Below are 18,262 nucleotides of genomic sequence, written 5' to 3'. Positions count from 1 at the left end.
AAATAATACCTTTTCATTTAAATTTCTAATTTGAATTCATTTCATTTTTTTCAAAAAAATGTAAAATCAATTTAAACATTAACATTTCATAATAGTAAAATAACTTTATCCTTTTTTTTAAACAATCGAAAAACATAATATAACATTTCATAAATAAATCAATAATTTGATTTTAAATCATCCAAATTAAAATAATCAATTGATCTATTAAAACATAAAAACACACTTAATCATTTATTTCTAAATTAATTTTATAAAAATAGTATTTATTAATTATTAATATCCATAGGGTATTAATAATTAATTACTCATTAAAAATCATAAGAAAGGATAATTTAAATTCAAAGATGCATAAAATGCAACCCAACAAAGAAAAGAGAGACACAGACCACATACCAACAAAAGGATGGTTGATAGACGACTGCCAATGTTCAATGACGAGCAAGGCTAAGGGTGACATTTAGGGCCTTAAGACTATCTCCTCCACTTCCATCGGATTATTTAGGTATGCTCAGACTTGTGGAACCAGGTGAAGTCAGTACCTTGTACCCATAATTCCTGCATCACCAAACCACACACACAAACACACACACACACACACATATTCAAACATGGTAGACACACCAGCAAAGGAGAATAGTGACGTTCCCTGTCTCACCAAAGTGAGTGAAGGAAAATCATCTCCTCGCACCCCATACACTTACACACATACATGATGACACATATACATTACACATCTCATGCATAAAGTAGATGTGTTAGTCCATGGTCAGTAATCCAATAAAATTAACATCTAACAATCAATAAGGAATTAATGCATAAACAACATTCACTGAATCTCAAATCAAAGCATAAAATATCATAGCATAATATCTGAATAACATAGCACCACATAATGTATCCACTAATATCCACTAAAAAATTCAACCATAGTCAAAATAAGTATCTAAAAAGTTTGATTGAGGGAGGCATATTACATCCTCCCCCCAAAACTAGGCTTACTCCTAGAAGAATAAAAAATATATGGGTAAAGCTCTCTCATCTTCACTGCATCCTCCCATGTAGCCGAGGTCTCATCATTTGGGTCACATAGGACCATTACTTGGTCAATGGTACAACCCCTGATGGTCAAACCCTAACGCTACAGAATTCACACGGGCTCCATGGAAAGTTGCTCCCCCTTGACCAGTAATGCATTCCAATCAAGAACATGGGTCACATCAAGATGATAAGGTCTAAGAACATAAACATGAAAGACATCATGGATGTGGGATAGGCTCGGTGGAAAGGCAAGACAATAGACAACAAGTCCTATCCTCTCAAGGATCTCAAAAGGGCCAACAAAGAGAGGTGCCAACTTAGAACCAATTCCATAATGGATCAAACTCTTTCGCGGATGCACTCTCAAGAATACTCGGTCTCCAATAGAAAAATGATGATCCACTCTATGAGCATCGACATACTTCTTCTACCTATCTTGTGCTTCTACCAAAAGCTCAGGAATCTGCCCAACCTGTTGCTCCATCTCTCAAAGCATATCTAGTCCTATATGCACCCTGTCCTCTAGCCGATCCCAACTCAAAGGAGTACATCAAGGATGACCATACAATTCCTTGAAGGGAGACATACCTATGGAGCTATGATATCCATTGTTATAAGAAAACTCTACTAGATAAAGATATTCCTCCCAGCATGATTGTCGGTCCATAACATGCATGCGAATCATGTCCTCCAAAACCAAATTCACACGCTCGGTCTTACCATCGGTCTCTGGGTGATAAGCTGAACTAAAGTTCAAATGGGTCCCTAAACAATGATGAAGTGAGGTCCAAAATGTTGAAGTAAAGATGAGATCTCTATCTAAAATGATCTACCTAGCAATCCCATGAAGCCTCACCACATTTTCCATGAAAACTCATGCCACAACTGTTTCTATATAAGAAGATCGAATAGGAGAAAAATGAGAAACTTTGGTCAATTTGTCAACAATGACCATGATGGTGTCATGATGATGCGAATAAATTGACAAACCAAATATTAAATCCATGAAAATGATGTCCCATTTCCAATCCGGTACCAAATTAGGTTGTAAAAGCCTTGCTAGGTGTTGATGCTCTGCCTTCACCCACTGACATTCTAAACACTTTGACACAAAATCAGTAATGTCACATTTCATGCCAACCCAATGATATATCTGTCTTAGATCTGCATGCATCTTCTTGACACTAGGATGTGTCGAGTAAGGTGCATGATGGGCCTCAGTCATGATCAAAGTACGAAGTCCATTCAATGGAGGTACATAGATACACCCAAGATGTCGAAGAAGACCATCTACCTCAAGTTTATATCTAGAATATCTGCCCTCTAATGGTCTTCCAGTCTCAGTCATGGCTCTAACTTCCTAATACCAGGTGTCTTGAGGAAGAATCCCAAGGATTCTCTCTCTCAAATCCACCCCAAGGGAAAATGTCGCAACCTCATATCGTCTACGACTCAAAGAATCAACCACTACATTCCCTTTCCCTTGAATATATCGAACCTCAAAATCATACTTGCAGAGGAATTCCATCCATCTTTGCTATTGGCTCATTCAAGTTCAGCTACGTGAAAATGTACTGCAAGCTACGATGATCATTGTGCAGTTCAAACCAACGCCCTAACAAAAAATGTCGCCATATGACTAACGAATGAACTACAACTGCCAACTCTAAGTCATTGTTAGTCCCAACCGGTGTTGAGAGGGGAGGGGTTGAATCAACACTTTATCAATTTTTCACAATTAAAACTTTTAACTCAAATATGCACTTACTTAATATTCATCAATATACTTAATTACTACAGAATAATTTGCATGCATGAAAAGATATATTGTGACACCAAGATTTATCTCATGGAGACCTAAATGGGAGAAAACCATGGTGAGAGTAGGAACTCACAAAATTTGTACTCTTCTGGAGTATGCCCGATGAGGAACCATCCCTATTAGGAGATTACAAAGACACTGTTAGGTGCCACCCGGTTAAGGGATTTTGTTTAAGGCCTATTAGTGCCTTTACTCTATTAAAGGTAGCCTAATTAAAGGACTTAAGAACATCAGTTAAGATGTCACCAAGTTCAGGGATTTTACAAAGGGACTTGTTAAAGTCCACCTGGTTAAGGGATTTAAATTGCAATGCTTAGAAAGCAACAAAAGGATGATCTGCTGAATTAGCTTCTGATAGCTTGATCAGATCACAATGAGAATGACACTCTATCCACACCGGTTGTGTCTTCTATGCACAACACCATTTTTCTGCTTACACCTTCGGCTTTGCACTCTGTCGATCCTTTGACTTTTGGCTTTGCACTCTGTCGGTCCTTTGTCCTCAGCTCTGTACTCTGTCGGTCCTCTGTGCCTCGGCTCTGCACTCTGCTAGTCAACCTCATACACTCTTTGTTCTACTAAATATTTTTAGTACATCCTCTCACTCTACTCTTCACTTTGGATCACCTTCTAAAGGATCTTCTTTTTGCAAATTTTAAGATCAAGAATTTTTAATGAACTCAAAAATACTTTATACAATTTTTGTCGTCACCTTCAGGTGTTTCCTCAATCAAAGCAATCACAGATTTTAGAAAATTTAAAATTCAAGATCTCCCAGGCTTTCTTTGCACACCCTACAACAATTCCACCAACTGGTCAACTAATTTTGCCACCGCATCCTCCCAAAATTGTGACTTATGGGTCGAGTTTAGTCAATTAAGTGTGAACCAAAAAATCCACAAGTAATCATGGCTTGACTGCATGGTAACTGAAGTTGACTTCACCAATATTGTAGTTTGGTGTAGACACAAGCTCACCAACTCACCTTTTACCACCACAACTAAATAACCGAACACCTCTCTGAGATTTATGGTGATCACCTATCTTCCTTATGCCTTATTGGTGTATCGGTATACTACTACGCTCGATATTACCGATTAATCCTTTGATTATTGGTTTGTTGTGCTAGCATCAAGTCTCTTTCCCTATTTGCCAATGAGGTTCCGGTTTGCATACAACCTCAAGTCTTCTTGCCTGAGTCACCTTTTGTGACTTCTTCATCATTAGAATGACTGATCTTCTTGAGTGATAGATTGGTTGACATAGTCTATCTTCCCTTGAGCTTATTAAACTTTGGTCATATTTTTCTAATGTTTGTTTCCACGTTTTTGCAATTCATCTCCTTTGCTACTAAAATATACCACTCCACCAATACCTCTTCACCGGTCAGTGTTAGACATCAATGACAAATCTTAGCTCATATATCATTTCTTTGGATTGACTGGTTGTTTCAATGCCAGTAGTCATGAAATGGATAATTCATCTTGTGGTCCTTGAGTTTTTGAGACTCATAGGCTACCACATGACCATCTTGCATAAGCACTGCTCCTATGCCTTCTAGAGAGGCATCAATACAAACTATTAAATCTCTAGATGGATCAGGAATTGCCGAAATTGATGCACTAACAAAGAGATCCTTCAGAGTATGAAAAGTTGCCTCACACTGCTTTGACCAAATAAACTTCTTCCCTTTCCTTAGAAGAGAAGTGATCGGGTGACCTATCTAGGAAAAACTCTGAACAAAATGGTGGTAATATCCAGCCAAGCCCATAAAACTTTAAACCTTATAAACATTAGTCAGTGCTAGACAATCTATAGTTCCTTGGATCTTAGAAGGATCCATGGATACACCTTCTCTTGAAACCAAATGACCAAAATATTTCACCTTAGATTGGAAGAAATCATACTTAGCTAGATTGGCATAAAGCCGATTCTCCTGCAAGCACTACAATACCTATCGCAAGTGGCCCTAATGTTCTTCCATAGTTTCAGAGTAAATCAAAATATCATCCAAGAACACAAGGATACAACGATCAAGGTAGGTGCAGAAAACCACATTCATGTGGTTCATGAATACTGAAGGCGCATTCGTCAACCCAAATGGCACCACTATGAACTCATAGTGACTATAACAGGTAGGAGAAGTCATCCTATGAATGTTTGCATCATGAATATGTAGCTGATGATACCTAGATTTCAAATCAATCTTAGAGAACACCTTGGCTCCCTTTACCTGGTCGAAGAGATCATCTATACGAGGCAATGGATACCAATTTATGATGGTTACCTTACTCACTTGTTGGTAGTCAATTCATAACCGAAGAGAACCATCCTTCTTCTTCACAAAGATAACTAGCACACCCCAAGGAGAAACAATAGAATGAATGAACCCTTTTGCCAATAATTCTTCAATCTGTAACTTCAACTCACTCAACTCTTGAGTGGTCATCTGATATGGTGCTCTCAAAATAGGTTCTTCTCCAAGATCTAAGTAAATGCGAAAGTCTATATCTTGCTTAAGAGGCATACCAAGAATGTCACTAGGGAACACATCGGCATACTCCCGAAGAAGAGGGTGACTATCAAGAGCAACTTCTCGACTCCTCTCCTCATCCATTTCCTCAAGAGAAACTACAAAAAGATAACACCCCTAACGCATACACCACTTAAGCTGCATAGTGGAGATCATACGAAGTGATATAGGTCTAGGAATCCCAACTATCTCAAATTTCCCTCCATGGTCATCTATATACTCCATTGTCTTCTGACAACAGTCCACACTAGCACTATGTGATGCTAACCAATCCATCCCCAACACCACTCCATAAGACCCCAAAGGAATGACTCAATGTTCAACTATAGTAGCAAAGGGCCATAGGTCCAACTCACATTTGGGAATGAAGGAATCTACGACCACACAAAAAACTAGTAGCTAACTCTACTTGCCACCTATCCGCCTGTTTAGTAGATGTGATCTCACATCACTCCATAATGGAGGAAGATATAAAGGAATCTGAAGAACCTGAATCAAATATTATTGAGATAGATATACCACACAACACACCTGCAGTCTCAATCATGGTGCCCTGGTGCTTTGCCTAGCGGTTATCTACTGCTGCAAAAACTTTGTGGTATCAACCTACATCCCCAATCGTAGGCTTTGAAGTTGTTGGTATCTAACTAGCACTTTGTTGTGATCTATGTGGACATTGTGCAGCTAAGTGGCCATAATGACCACAGGAGAAACAAGTTCCCCTATCGGGTCCTCTACCTCCAGTCGGCCCATTGGATTGTTGGAAACTACCCCTACTAGGGGCCTAAGAAGCACTTTGTGAGGACTGTCCCAAAAAACTCTGTCTATCCCGCTGCCAGTTCTTGTCCTTCCTGAACTATGGATTTCCCTCACACTGACCCTAAAACTTCTTCGACCTAGATTGGAATTTTTGCTATTACTAACCACTCTTGGTGGGTGTCTGAAAGCTCCTATATGGTGCAATAGCCTAAGACTCACTACATCTAGTCCCAGATCCACTGAAAGGTGCACTACCAATCTGAACCCCTGGCTAATCACCATGTGCACAGGAAAGATTCGGCTCTACTAGTCGAGGTTTCACTATGGCTAACTCAATAAATGTAGGCTCAAATACTCATACTCCCCCACTGATGTGGTCATTCAAACCTCTCATGAAATGTTGTACCAACATTGCCTCATCATTACCAATATCGACATATTGTTTGAGCTCATAAAATATGTGCTCATACTGGTCTACAGTCATTCCCAACTAGCATAACTCATGAAACTCATCTACACGACACTGTATCCACTGCACTGAGAGAAATCAAGCTCCAAACCTCTCTAGAAATAACTCCCATGATACTGTACCAATATCCACACTGATCCTCTTCTCCTTTAACCTCCACCAAGTAGAAGAAAAAGCCCCGAGATGCATAATGGTGCATCTCTCCTTAGTGTTACTACCATACAGATGCATGGTGAAACACCTATCCAAATCTATGAGCCAGGTCTCAGCCTCAAGCCCGCTGCCCAAACCATCAAAAATAGGATGATGGGATCTCAGCAAACCCCTCATATGATCAATGGCGACTGCCTCCTGGCCCACTATGAACTCTCTCTCTCTCTCTCTCTCTCTCTCTCTCTCTCTCTCTCTCCACATGATCCTAAAGCGGTGATTCCCTGAACTACATATTTCCCTACTACTTGGCCTCAGGTCTAGGACCTAGTTGAGCCAAAACCTTCTAGGACATCTTTTGCAGCTCCTTGGTTTCAGAGACTTGTTGAACAATATGTTGCTCACTATGCTTACTAGCCTCCCTTTGCTCACTCTGGTGAATGGATTGAATCTGCTCAAAACTCTCATGTGTAAGTTGAGGTGTAGGACTTTGATGGCCTACACTATGACAATGACCCCTACCTCTACCACGATCATGGTCATGACCATGGCCTTTACCTTTCTCAGCCATAATCCTAACAACAACACAAGAACACAAGTTTAGATCTACAGCAAGGATACTAACAAGGAAAACACAAGCACTAAGACTAAAGAAATAGGTCTAGTTAGATGGTCTCAATTAAAACCAGAGTACCCAGTGTAGAAACTTGGGCTCTAATACCAATTGTAATGCCCCACGAGGAAACCCCAAAGGGATTGATCTAAAACACTTGAAAAGAGTAAATATTTTAAAAAAAAAACTTTAATAAACTAAATGATGCATTAAGTTAACATTACATTTTAATTGCACAACACAAGACTTAACTTAACTCCTAAAGGGTTTCCCAACATGGTTTACATGATATAAACTAAAAAACTGCTTAAGTTTAATTAATCTAATTAAGATGATTTAATCATAAAAATATAATTACACTTAAAGAATGATTAATTCAGTCAATAGTATGAGATATCATTAATATGTCTAAGTTCCATTCATGATGATTCTTTCCATTGTATTACATATGATATTCTAATAAAACATATACATTTAACAATTTAATTTCCATCAATACATTTGTTTTGCACCACAAAATTGAAATAATATTACATTGCACTAAATCACTAAGTCTCATAAGATCACATAATGTTTACATTTAAAGTTACATCTTACCATGAAGGCATACATAACAAATAAGACAACTAACCATATAAGGTCCAAGATACACATAAGAATTATTCAAGATGACATATAGGATCCAACTAGAAATACAAAATGCTTGAATCCAAAGAACAACTGGAACACCTATGAAGCCAACTCCCGCAAGAAGGAACAAACACACCCGATGGAAAGTGAGACTACCACCTGACCATGTGGCTCAAAAAGAACCACTCCACCATGCGAGGAGATAGAATAAGACCCACTAGCAACCTACAAGGTATGCACACATGATCTAAACACAACATCAAGAATCTCACATAAAGCATATACTCACAGAACATGAGTCCACAACAAAACTCCAAGTGACACCAACAAGTCTACACACTAGTGACCATAAGGGAAGAGTGTTATTGCATAGCTTGGAATGATTATCCTGACAAGCCTCCATAGGTCCCGGTTCGCCATCTTGGGTTATCCTGGTAACCTCTCCCAAACCCCCGACCCCATCCAAGTCTCATACAAACCCAAACAATCCTTTCGTGAGGACAAGGTTGTTGGTTTGCCATTCCAGGCCTTCCCACTGCATCTTGAGTCTATACTAGCACTCAACCATGAGCGGGGTACAATTATCTTAATGTTTTAGCTACCCAAACCCCTAATATATTATTAGGTTATCACTTAATTATACAACTTTTGAGGGGTTATCCTGCTAACCTCTTTGGGCATGACCCCCTCTCGAAAGCCACTCTTCCTTATGACACTAAACAAAAATGTCCCAAAAGAACTCCAAAGACAAAGTACCAAAAAAAAGTTACACAAAGGAGTTCAAAACCACTGAGAAACACTTGGTAATACAAGCTCTTGCATATAGGATAAATTGACTGACAAAACACAGTCAACTCACATGACCGACCAATGGAAAAGACCACACAAAAAAAGCCTAATTCCATTTAAAACTAAGGACTTGCAATTTAAGTTAAATGCAAAGACAGTTAGAAATGAAACAAACACCTTCACTAATTTAGAATAACAATTTAGTTTTTCTCTCCTTCAATACACATTTTACCAAGTTTTTTCTAAGTTTCGAAGTTTCAAAATTAACCATTCCTTAATAATTATTTCACTAATCCAGTTAAAAATATTCAATCAATAATTACTATATCCATTTAAAATTTCAAAAACATATTAATCACATTTTCTATAACACAAGTATATATATATATATATATATATATATATATATATAAACAAAAATCATAATTTAAAAATTTGATATTTTTCTTTTCAAAATAAAATTACCCTTCTCTCTCTCTTTTTTTTTAATAATTTTTCAACATACAAAAATGTATATATCAAAATATATATGCATACACACACACAAATATATATATTAAAATTTAACTAAATAATAAATTAAAAAAAAAAAATTAAAAATAAACCAAACATGTTTGCTGACACACAGCCCCATAGAGGGGAGGGATGGCATGTGGGGCCACGTCGTCACCCCTCACAACCCATGAGATGTGGGTGACCATGGCATGGTTGCCACAACCATGGTTGCCCCCCCATGGAGTGAGGAAGCCACAACTCCCCACCCATGGGGTCATGATGCCTACGACACCCCCAAAAATAAAATTAATATATATATATTTTTTAATTTTTTTTTTTAAATTTTTTTATAAACAATTTCCAGATCAATACAAAAAACCTAGAAAATATACTTTTTTTTCTTTTACCAATAAATTAAAATGTAAACCAGCAACAATTTATACAGTAAGTTTTTTTTTTTAACAGGGTTTTGAAAAACATACAGGGTATAAATTTCTTCTCTCAATTTATTTTTCCTTTACCCAGATATTTCAAACTACAACAATCTCCCAGGTTGCCCAAAATCAAGAAAATTTTGGCAGCATAACCCCCCATTTAGAAATGATATAGAAATTACATTTTAACAACATGGAGAGAAATCAAACACAAATTCAATCCTTTACAAAAACACACCACACAAAAGCTACAGGGGTTTGAATATTAGAAGATTTTACAAAAATGAAAAGTTTAAACACCAACCTGGAAAGCTTTCCAGGAAGAAAATTTTGGAGATGAGCAAGTCTCCAACCACCAAAAGAGATTCTCCAACCAACAATTTCCAGCCAAAAACCACACACATAGAATTCTAGAAAATATGTTTTCCCCAAATGCGAGATGAAAAATTTTGAAGAATATTTTCACATTATAAAGAATTTCTCCAAAAATGTCCCTTTAGGTCAATTTTATTTTTTTAATCAAAAGAATGAAAAATCCATTTCTTTCAAAAATAATACCTTTTCATTTAAATTTCTAATTTGAATTCATTTCATTTTTTTCAAAAAAATGTAAAATCAATTTAAACATTAACATTTCATAAAAGTAAAATAACTTTATGCTTTTTTTAAAACAATTGAAAAACATAATATAACATTTCATAAATAAATCAACAATTCAATTTTAACTAATCCAAACTAAAATAATCGATTAATCTTATAAAACATAAAAATACACTTAATCATTTATTTCTAAATTAATTTTATAAACACAATATTTATTAATTATTAATATCCATAGGGTATTAATAATTAATTACTCATTAAAAATCATAAGAAAGGATAATTTAAATTCAAAGACGCATAACACACAACCCAACAAAGCAAAGTAGAGACATGACCCACATACCAACAAAAGGAAGGTTGACTGACGACTAACAATGCTTAGTGACGAGCAAGGCTAAGGGTGAAATTTAAGGCCTTAAGACTATCTCCTCCACTTCCATCAGATTTTTTTGGTACGCTCAGACCTATGAAACCAGGTGAAGTCAGTACCTTGTACCTGTAATTCTTGTATCACCAAACCACACATACATACATATATATTCAAACATGGTAGACATACCAGCGAAGGAGAATTGTGATGTTCCCTATCTCATCGAAGTGAGTGAAGGAAAATCATCTCCTCGCACCCCATACACTTACACACATACATGATGACATATACATAACACATCTCATGCATAAAGTAAATGTGTTATTCCATGGTCAGTAATCCAATAAAATTAACATCTAAGCATCAATAAGGAATTAATGCGTAAACAACGTTCATTGAATCTCAAATCAAAGCATAAAACATCATAGCATAATATCTAAATAACACATCACCACATAATGTATCCACTAGTATCCACTGAAAAAGTCAACCATAGTCAAAATAAGTATCTAAAAAGTTTGATTGAGAGAGGTGTACTGCAAATGAGGTTTGGATAAAATGGAGTTATGGTTCAATAAAGATGTGCTGAGGTAAAATTGAGTTTTAGCTACCTTAGACACCATAATTTTCTACTCCAATACAAATCAAATAAAAAAGTGACTAAAAAGGATGATATTCAACATGATTTCCATAGATAGTTGTTCAAACAACATCGCCTTATCAAAATGTCTGAGAATTATTCCATACCAAAGATCAATTTTGTCCACATGTACCATAATAAATTAAAATTATAATAGCTAATACATAAATCAAAAAGACAATTTATTATGCATGTGATACCAAGATTTTCTATCGCTATTCATTCATCTTATCATAAAGTATCCATATATATCTAAAGCTATCTTGACCATATTATGAACGTGCACACATGACCTAAGAAGCAATGAGAAGAGACTAAACAATTCATCATAAGGATATATATCTTCTAACAAAATCATTAAAGTATAAATATTAGCAACCCCAAGGGAGTGGTTATTCATAAACAGGACCCATAAATAATGGATGATGTGATGACAACCTATTAGGACTAGTAAAAAATTTAGGGTTTCAAGTTTGGCTTTGTCCTTTTAAATCTAAAAAAACCTAAACCCTTTATTTTTGTTGGTATTTTGGATGTGTTGCATTGGTTTTGTCATTTATGTCAACACTTGTCAACACTTATCAGCACTTGGAGATCTTTGGTTATGTTCACCAGCATGTTCAGTGACTTATGCACCGTCATCGGTATTTGGTTCACCTACAGGTTATATTGTTCACCGACACTTGGAATGACTTGAAGACTACTTGGTTATGTCGAAGACATTATTTGATCACTTGGTTTTGGCAATTTGATTATTGATCTATTCGGGTTTATATATTTGTTGTTACCGACAAATAGGTCTAGGTTATGCACCAACAAGCATATATGTTCCAGATCAGCACTGCATGTTATGAAGATGATTTGTTATTATTGTAAATGCATTGAGCCGAAATGATGCATCGGATATTGATTCATTTGTAAATAATTTTATTGTAATATCTTTAGTGAGTCGACCTACTCAATTGGTCTTAGGTTATGGTATAAATGTAAGATCTCATTTGTGAGATTGATATGGGATTTGGGAAAAAGGATTGTAATAAGGTATATGTGAAAATAAGCAGATCTATACACACAGACATCATTCAAGATTGAAGGAAGGTTTGAAGAAGGCATATCAGAGCTAAACCGATACTAAATCTAGCATATGAAGATGCTATTTTAAGCAGTACATTATCATTGGATTTAACCATCCAATTGTAATCAGTGTGACTCCCATTTTGTGTTTGAGCAGTGAGCTCTGTAAGGCTTCCCACCGTAGTTTTTCCCCTTATAGGGTTTCCACATACAAATATCTATGTTATGTGTTGTGGATGTTATTGTCTTTTTGTTTCATGGCTTAATCTTTACTGGTATTGCAGTTAACTGATAAAATTGTCTACCGGCATAAAGTTTGGTTTACCGGTATTAAGCATTAAGTTTTGGTTTGAATTTATTGGACAACTGATTCACCCCCCCCCCCCCCCCCCCCGATTAGTTGTCTCCAGGACCTAACAATTGGTATTAGAGCCTAGTCCTCTTTTTGCAAAAGCTTAACAACTTGAGGAGATCCAATGTCTTCTAACTATTTTAGGAAGGACAGTCCTAAACTTGATGGAACTAACTATGGTATATGGAAGATCGGGATGGAGACACATTTGAATTGCATTGGAAAGGACATATGGGATGTTACAAAGAATGGTTATACTGCTCCTACTCAAGGTCAACCTAATCCACCAACCTTGGCTAAAGATGAGGAAAATGATTGCAAAGCAAGAGAAACACTTTTGAGCTCACTGTCAGATCAGAAAATCATGGGATTATCAGATAGATATACTGCTAAAGCTATTTGGGACAAATTGGAAACAATGAATGAAGGAGATTCCATAGTTAAAATTTCAAAACTTGAATGCTTCCGGGTCAGGTATGAAAATCTAAAAATGGAAGAAGATGAAAGAATTTATGCTTTTATGGAAAGAGTAAATGAAATCGTTTTGGATATACAATGTTGTGGAGGAACCTTAAGTGAAGATGAAATTGTTTCTAAAGTTTTAAGAGCTTTCCCACTAGCATATAAGATGAAAGTTATTGTTATAAATGAATTGAGATCAATGCCTAATGCATCAGTATCTAGAGACACTTTGGTTGGAAAACTTTCAGCTTTTGAACTTGAAGGATTTGGTCCTGTTGCCACTATTAAGACAAATTTAGCTTTCAAGGTATCATCATCATCTATAGCATCATCATCATCATCTAATAAATCAGATTGGAAAGCCTTTTATGCAAAAGAACTTGAAGAAATTAGAAAGGAGAATGAAGAACTGGAAGAATTTGAAGCACTATTTGCAAGGAAAATGCCTAAAGGTCCAGTTGGAAGTAAGTATGAAGGTAAAACACCATTTAAATGTTTTAACTGCAATAAATTTGGTCATATGGCTTCTAGGTGTCCTGATAGACATGCAAGATTGAAAGAAGAAGCCAAAAGAACATATAAGCCTAACACTGAATATCAGAGATACAAGTTTAAGAAGAATAGAGATAAATCTTGTTACTATGTTGATGAAGGAGTCACTGATGACTCTGATGAGGAACCGACAAACAATGGATGGGCTTTTGTTGCTATAACAGAAGATCAACCGGCACCTACTATTCAACCGGTAGAGCAGGCCCTGGCAGCTAAAATTGAAGATAAGAATGAATGGACTATTGATTCTGGATGTTCACATCACATGACTGGTGATAAACCTTTCAGGATTACAATGGAGTTCTAGTGAGATTTGGAGATGATAAAGCTTGTTTGATCAAAGGAAAATGAACTATATCTTTTGATGGTAAGCACAATACTGATAATGTTTACTATGTTCAAGGTTTGGAGCATAATCTTCTGAGTGCTGGTCAATTAGTTGAGAAAAGATTTCAGTTACAATTCAAGAACGGTAAATGAAAAATCTTGAACAGAACTGGCTTGGAAATTGCAACTGGTAATCAAACTAGAGGTAATATCTTTCATTTAAATAACAATGAGAAAGCATGTTTGATTGCACATATTGATGAAAGTTGGTTATGGCATAAGAGACTTTGTAATGTAAACTTTGATTGTATTGTGAAAATCAGTACAACTAAGGTAGTAAGAGATTTACCTAAGATTGTTAAACCTCACAATCTGATATGTAAGGAATGTCAATTTGGAAAGCAAGTTAGATAAACTTTCAAGAGTATTCCAGAGAAATCCAAGAATGTTCTTGATTTAATTCATACTGATTTATGTGGTCCAGCAAGAACTAGAAGTATACAAGGAGATAGATACTTTATGCTAATCATTGATGACTATTCTAGAATGTGTTGGGTTACTTTTCTCAGGGAGAAATCTGAAGCATTTGGAAAATTCAAACTATTCAAGGTGATGGTAGAGAATGAAACCGGTAAGAAAATCAAATGTTTGAGATCAGATCAAGGAGGTGAATTCACATCTAAGGAATTTGATACATTCTATGAAGTGAATGGGATCAAAAGATAGTTATCAACACCTTGGACACCCCAACAAAATGGAGTTGTAGAAAGGAAGAACAAAACTATTTTGGATGCAGCTAGAAGCATGATATCATAATCAAACCCACCTCATATGTATTAGAGAGAAGCAGTCAATACAATAGTTTATACATTCAACAAAGTTCACATCAAAGGTGAAACCAGTAAGACCCCTCATGAACTATGGTTTGGTAATACTCCTACTCTTAAACATTTCAAAATATTTGGAAGTAAATGCTACATTAGAAGAGATGAGTATATTGGAAAATTTGATCCTAGAAGTGATGAAGGAATATTTCTTGATTATTCATCTAAGATCAAGGCATATAGATGTTTTAACAAGAGATTACAGAAAATTGTTGAGAGTGCAAATGTGAAGATTGATGAATAATTTAGAGGAAACTCAAGGTCAATGGACTCTGAACCAGTAATAAAGATAATCACAAATGAACCTACTATGAGTACACCGGTACAGAATGTTTATTTTGTTACACCGACATCATCTGAGGATTCAACAGTCATTGTAGGACAATAACAAGTAAAAACACCCTAGTATGTAAGATTGAACCACTCTGAAGATCAAATAATTGGAAACAAGTATCAAGGAGTTATGACTAGAGGAAGACTAGCAAATGAAGAGGTATGTCTTATTTCTCAAATTGAACCTGCATCAATTAATGAGGCATGTGAAGATAAATATTGGATTAAAGCTATGGAAGATGAATTGGAACAAATTGAAAGGAATAACTCTTGGGCATTGGTTCCCCGACCTAAAGACAAAAATGTAATTGGAACTAAATGGGTTTTTAGAAATAAACTTAATGAAGATGGTAAGGTAATCAGAAACAAAGAAAGATTAGTGTGTAAGGGATATTCACATAAAGAAGGAATTGATTACAATGAAACCTTTGCACCGGTAGCTAGAATTGAGGCAGTCAGACTATTATTGGCTTTCGTAGCCCACAAGAACTATAAAGTATATCAAATGGATGTTAAATCTGCATTTTTGAATGGAGATCTTGAAGAAGAAGTTTACATTGAACAACCTAATGGATTTTCTTTGATAGATGACAAAGATATGGTTTGCAAGTTAAGGAAAGATTTGTATGGATTAAAGAAGGCTCCTAGAGCTTGGTATGCTAGATTGGACAAATATCTTTAGAGGCTTGGTTACACTAAAGGTAATGCTAACAACAATCTATATTACAAAGTGACTAATGATGACATCTTAGTTATTGAAGTTTTTGTTGATGAAATAATCTTTGGAGGAGAAGATGGATTGTGTAAAGACTTTTCTAATAAGATGCAAGAAGAATTTGAAATGTCTATGATTGGTGAGATAAAATTCTTTTTAGGATTGCAAATTTGACAGACTGATAAAGGTATATTCTTATGTCAATCTAAGTACTTAAAAGAGTTACTAAAGAAATTTGGCATGGAAAACTCTAAATCGGTAAGCACACCTATGATTACAACTGATGAATTATCATTGAAGGATGAATCAACACCTGTTAATCTGACTAGATACAAGTCTATGATAGGAGGTTTATTGTATTTGACACAAAAAAGACCTAATATTATGAATACAATATGTATTGTCTCAAAATTTCAGAGTAATCCTAAAGAAAATCATGAATCAGCAGTAAAAAGGATTTTCAAGTACCTACAAGGCACTACAAATCTTGGTTTATGGTATCCTCGAGATGAAAATTTTGATTTATGTGCATACACAGATGCTAATTGGGCAGGAGATGTAGATGACAGAAAAAGAACCACCGGCGGAGCATTTTTTCTTGGTAGTAGACTAATTTCTTGGTTGAGTAAGAAACAAAGTTGCACATGTTTATCAACAACAAAATCAAAATATGTTGCAGCAACAACTAATTGCACATAGGTATTATGGATCAAGAAAATGTTGAAGGACATAAAGGTAAAATGCAAGGAACCTATAATCATTTACTGTGATAATTTGGCAACAATTGATATATCTAAGAACCCAGTATTTCACTCAAAGACTAAACATCTTTCTATGAAATTCAATTTTTTGAAAGAAAATGTTGAAGCAAAAGAAGTGAAATTGGTTTATGTGAATACTAAAGAGTAGATTGCACATATTTTTACTAAGCCTTTGCCTAAGGAGACATTTGAATATCTTAGAGAGTAGCTTGGAGTTCTACCCCCACCGGTAGAGACTTAGACAATTGATGTTTTGTCATCAACCGACAGAATTAATAGAGAAACCTTTTATTCCGGCTTTGATGAAGAGAGCTACTTCTTAGGGGGAGTAGTTGGATAAATTGGAGAATTGGTATTTTGTAATAATTTCTATGAACTATTTGTATTTGGTTTTGTATGTCTTTGGCATTTGATGTCAAAGGGGGAGAGATATTATGGAAAAACACATTATCTTTTGAGAGATTATTCCTAGGGGAGAAATATTATGTATTTTGATTTCTGGTTAATGATCTCTTTGGGAGATTGTTAGTTTTTGGTTTTTGGCATTTCTGCTTTGGCACTTAGATGGTTTTTGTGTTGCCATCAATGCCAAAGGGGGAGATTTTTGGTATTTTGGATGTGTTACATTGGTTTTGTCATTGATGTCAACACTTATCAACACTTGGAGATCTTTGGTTATGTTCACTGACATGTTCAGTGACTTATGCACAGTCACCAGTATTTGGTTCACCGAAGGTTATATTTTTCACTAGCACTTGGAATGACTTGAAGAGTACTTGGTTATGTTGAAGACATTATTTGATCACTTGGTTTTGGCAATTTGATTATTGATCTATTCGGGTTTGCATATTTGTTGTTACCAACAAATAGGTCCAGGTTATGCACGGGCAAGCATATCTATTCAAGATCAACACGACACATTATGAAGATGATTTGTTATTATTGTAAATGCATTGAGCCGACATGATGCATCAGCTATTGATTCATTTGTAAATAATTTTATTGTAATATCTTTAGTGAGCTAACCTACTCAATTGGTCTTAGGTTATGGTATAAATGTAAGATCTCATTTGTGAGATCGATATGGGATTTGGGAAAAAGGATTGTAATAAGGTATATGCAAAAATAAGTAGAGCTATACACACAAACATCAATCAAGATTGAAGGAAGGTTTGAAGAAGGCATATCAGAGCTAAACTGGTACTGAATCCAGCATATGAAGATGTTATTTTAAGTAGTACATTATCATTGGATTTAACCATCAAATTGTAGTCAGTGTGAGTCCCATTTTGTGTTTGAGCAGTGAGCTCTAGGTAGTTGGCTTTTCTGCATGTGCAAAATCCATATTGTACAAACATACTATATGCAGTAGTATCATCTGATTGTGGGTAAGGCTTCCCACTATGGTTTTTCCCCTTATAGGGCTTCCACGTACAAATATATGTGTTATGTGT

The sequence above is a fragment of the Cryptomeria japonica genome, chromosome 6, assembly GCF_030272615.1.
Source record: "Cryptomeria japonica chromosome 6, Sugi_1.0, whole genome shotgun sequence".
In the NCBI taxonomy this organism is placed as follows: domain Eukaryota; kingdom Viridiplantae; phylum Streptophyta; class Pinopsida; order Cupressales; family Cupressaceae; genus Cryptomeria; species Cryptomeria japonica.
This window is presented reverse-complemented; position numbering follows the sequence as displayed.